The sequence below is a fragment of the Apodemus sylvaticus genome, chromosome 3, assembly GCF_947179515.1.
Source record: "Apodemus sylvaticus chromosome 3, mApoSyl1.1, whole genome shotgun sequence".
Classification (NCBI taxonomy): Eukaryota; Metazoa; Chordata; class Mammalia; order Rodentia; family Muridae; genus Apodemus; species Apodemus sylvaticus.
Genome location: NC_067474.1, coordinates 76,458,389 through 76,463,246, shown reverse-complemented (window position 1 = coordinate 76,463,246; position 4,858 = coordinate 76,458,389). Strand labels below are relative to the sequence as shown.

At 39.5% G+C, this 4,858-nt stretch overlaps 1 pseudogene; it reads left to right on the top strand.

Annotated features, from left to right (window-relative positions):
• The first annotated feature begins 1,367 nt into the window (after positions 1–1,367).
• On the top strand, positions 1,368–3,143 carry LOC127679935 (alpha-enolase-like; annotated as a pseudogene).
• The last annotated feature ends 1,715 nt before the right edge of the window (positions 3,144–4,858 follow it).

Sequence of the window (4,858 nt, the reverse complement as noted above, 5' to 3'; positions counted from 1 at the left end):
AATGTTAATCATACTAAGACTTATTCTGATAATGTGTGTGTGTGTGTGTGTGTGTGTGTGTACTCATGCAATCACAACTAATTAAAAGAGGCCATAAATTTGAAAAAACAAGGAGGGTATATGGGAAAGTTTAGAGGAATGAAAGGGAAAATAGATGTAATTACAATATCAAAAATTAAAAGAATAATAAAAATTAATAAAAAAGAAAAAGCTTGAATTGGGGGGGGGAAGAATATTTGTGGAGATTATAGTTAGAGCTAGAGGAGTGAAAGGGGGTAGATATTGTATTTATTTTTATATTTTATGAAATTATCAACAATAGAGAATAATTTAAAGATCAGTAAAGAGTAATCAACATGCAGTATATAAATATATAAATTATGAAATAAAAAATTAATTAACAAAACTCAGTATTTTGAGGAATTGCAGATAATACAATTTCACCTCTATAATATTCCTCAGTCTATCCAGCAATAGTTTCAATTATTTAACCAAATAATTGCAATTGTTAACCAAGACACAATTCATAAACTTTTTTTCATGTATAACAAAACATTCCATATCTTGCTCATGGAGACAGAGACTTGACAATAGGCTGGCCTCTTATTATCGGTTTGGCTTGAAACCAGACATTTAAGACATTTAAGTATTATCCGTTTGCTATGTTTTGGATTGATTATGATACTTAGACTTTATGCAAATATGTTAGCATGGATTTTTTTGAGCTCTAAAAAGAGACATGAATGAAGTACTGATGTTTGGTGGTGGTATTAGTGAGGTGCCCAGTTTTCGGAGGAACCGCCAGACTGATTTCCAGAGTGGTTGTACCAATTTGCAACCCCACCAGCAGTGGAGGAGTGTTCCTCTTTCTCCACATCCTCTCCAACACCTGCTGTCTCCTGAATTTTTAATCTTGGCCATTCTGACTGGTGTAAGGTGAAATCTCAGGGTTGTTTTGATTTGCATTTCCCTAATGACTAATGAAGTTGAGCATTTTTTAAGATGCTTCTCCGCCATCCGAAGTTCTTCAGGTGAGAATTCCCTGTTTAACTCTGTATCCCATTTTTTAATAGGGTTGTTTAAAAGAAACTGGGGAAGACCCTTGAGGACATTGGTACAGGGAGAAAATTTCTGAACAGAACACCAATAGCGTATGCTCTAAGATCAAGAATTGACAAATGGGACCTCATAAAATTACAAAGTTTCTGTACGGCAAAGGACACCATCAAAAGGACAAATCGGCAACCAACAAATTGGGAAAAGATCTTCACCAATCTTACATCAGATAGAGGGCTAATATCCAATATATATAAAGAACTTAAGAACTTAACTTTTCAAATAAAGACTAGAGCCAATGATTGGGCAGGAGGAAGGAGGAGGAGCTGAGAGTTTGGGGGAGGGGAAAAGGATAGAAGGGAAGGGAGAGGAGCTACTGAGGATCGGATCGACAGAGAGGATGGAGAGAAGCTCCTGGCCTGGAGAAACCTCAAGATATATGGGATAAAATAGATAGGAATAGAGTAGTGTAGTGGGAGATCTGTCCAATGTGTGCGTACAGCCTGTACTGATATTGATTAAGTTGAGATTTCTTTTGCTGGGTAGTTAGGTTGGAAAAAATACCAAAACAGGGAAGGGTGTCTCAAAAGCTGTTGGACACATCGGTAACACTATTGCACCTCCTCTGTTTAGCAAGAAACTGAATGTTGTGGAGCAAGAGAACATTGGCAAACTAATGATTGAAAGGCATGGCATTGAAAATAAATCTAAATCTGGTGCAAATGCTATCCTGGGAGTGTCTCTGGCTTTCTGAAAAGTTGGTACCCCTTTACCATCATATTGCTGACTTGGCTGGCAACCCTAAAGTTATCCTACCTGTCCCAGCTTTCAGTGTGATCAACAGTGGTTCTCATGCCTGCAATAGCTGGCCATGGACAGGTCATGATCCTGCCTGTAGAGGCATCCTGTTTCCAGGAAGCCACGTGCATTGGAGTAGGGGTTTACCACAATCTGAAGAACATCAAGAAGAAGTATGGGAAGGACTCCACCAATATGGGTGATGAGAATGGATTCGCACCTAACATCCTGGAGAACAAGAGGCCCTGGAATTGCTGCAGATTGCAATTGGGAAGGCCGGCTATACTGACAAGGTTGTCATCAGCATGGATGTTGCTGCCTCTAAGCTCTACAAGTATGACCTGGACTTCAAGTCTCAGAATGACTTCAGCAGGTACATCACACCTGACCAGCTGGCTTACCTGAACAAATCTTTCATCCAGGAGTATCTGGTAGTGTCCATTGAAAACCTCTTTGACCAAGAGGACTGGAAAACTTGGCAGAAGTTCATGGCTAATGCAGTCATCCAGGTGGTGGGTAATGACCTCATAGTAACTAATCTTAAATGGATTGCCAAGGTTGTGGGCAGGTCCTGCAACTGTGTTCTTCTAAAAGTAAGCTAGATTGGGACCGAGACTATGCAGGCATTAAAGTTGGCACAGTACAATGAATGGTTGGGGTGTCATGGTGTCCCACCAATCAGGGAGACTGAGGATAGTTTCATTGTTGACCTAGGGCTCTGCACTGGGCAGATCAAGTATGGTAGCCCTTGCCAGTCTGAGTGCCATGCCAAGTACAATCAGATCCTTACAATAGACGAAGAGCTGGGCAGCAAAGCTAAGTATGTTTGCAGGTCCTTTAGGATGTTTAGGTCTTCCCTGTCCCTGATTTCATTAAGGCAGCTCAAGGCCAGCTCAGTGTGTGCCCTTCCCATATAACTGTTTCATTAGATGTCCAGAGCTATGCCTGACCACCTGGAACCCTGCTGGTTTGTAATCAAATGATTTGTCTGAATCATTGTTTCTGTCACCTAATGTCCCAGCTAGTGTCTGGACCTCTCAGAACTCCAGTGTAATCTCTAGGGTGGCCACAGGCAAAACCTCCCAGTGGTTTACACGCAAAATAAAAGCCTCAGGATCCCCCCCCAACTCCCCTAGAACCCATCAGAATTCATAGTTGCTCTTCTAAGACCAATCTACAGCTCTCAAATCAACTTCCTGCTTTTCACTAAGAGATTTAGTTTATGTTGATAATTAAAACTTCAGCCTCCAGAGTCAGAGAGGTTCTAGACTCTGTATTAACTGAGTGAAGCTGAGTAAAATAATTTCACTTTCTGAACCCAAATCTTGCAAAGTAGGAATAATAATTATAGTATGTGTGGCTATTCTATTAAATGAATTAATACATGTAACTGTTTCTACAGTGTGGAGCACATAGTAATTGCTTAATGGTGATCATTAGATCATTGTTGCCATTGTTATTGCTATTGCCATTGTTCTCATTACCTTATTAGGATGTAATCATAAGTGTTATAACATGAATTTTTAAAATTAAGCATTGAACTCAGTCTAAAAATTCACATTCATATTACTAAGGTTGAAACAAGGTGACTACAACATTATTAATATCTTGCTTGCAAATCATGTTTTTAAAAGGAATTCATTCTGATGCATAAGTCTAGTCTGAATATTAGACACAGGGGAAGGGGAAAGAATAGGCAGAGGCTGAAACATCAGTTTTTACTAAGAATCCATTGTAATTAAGGCACAGTCCTAAGAATAGAGTTGAGGTTATTTGGACTCTAATCAATATGTACTTAAAGAGAAAGAGAGAGAGGCATTTTGAGTGGAACAGCTGGGGACTCTTTGCCAAAATCTCTATCATAATCAAATATTCTGTACAATCTAAGTAAGAAGTCATATACATAGAAACTTGCAGAGGCTGGCAGGTCTGGGTTGTTTTTACTGGCCCCACTAGTTTGTATACCCTCTGACTTAGTTAGGGTTTTACTGCTGTGAACTGACACGATGACCAAGGCAACTCTTATAAGGAGAACATTTAATTGAGGCTGACTTACAGGATCAGAGGATCAGTCTTTTTTCATCAAGATGGAAACATGGCAGCATCCAGGCACACATGGTGCAGGAGGAGCTGAGTGTTCTACATCGTCATTTGAAGTCTGTTAGAAGAATACTCACTTCCAGAGTATTCTTAATACTAGGCCTGGAGTATTAAAGCCCATACCCACAGTGACACACCTACTCACTCCAATATGCTCACATGTCCTAAGAGCATCACTTCCTGTATATACAAATCACCATGTCCTCCTTATAACCTCATATATTTCCTCCAAGGGCACACACACCCACACACACGCACAGACACACACACAAGGCCAGGTTTATACAAGTACTTTGTAGCAATACTGAAACCCTGGAACTGTCTAATCTTACAGACACATGATAGCTTATCAACTCTGACACTTTACTAGCTGTGTGACTTTGAGATCTTACCATTGGTCAATATCTTCCCGTAGTCCTCATATGATGGGTAAAATAGATAAGACAGACTTTGGGTACTCAGTATATTTCAGACAATGTGAAAGACCTAGAAAGTTTCATACCTAGAATTCCACGTTAGGAAATAGAGTAGTGGAGTGTATGTAAGTATCTGGTATTGAAGAATGTTGTGCAAGAGAGTGTGAATAAATCTTCTCTGCAATCGAAAAAAAAAAACTACATAAATGTTATGATCTGCAACCCAAGATGTAGTTTTAAAACTGAATATATATGGCATTATATATATCATAAAAGGGAAGATCCAGGAAAGAAAAGGTTGACTTTCTCTTGCACTTTCCCCTTACTCCAGTAAGGGTTAAAATAAAGAATACATGGTGGTATGAGTTTCAGTTTGCCTTAAAACAGCCCCACTCATCTATCTCTACAGCCCAGCATGAACCTTAATCTTTTCTGAACTAAGTTTAATTTATCAGAAGTAGGCATGGTTGTGGGGAGGTGGGGGGAAG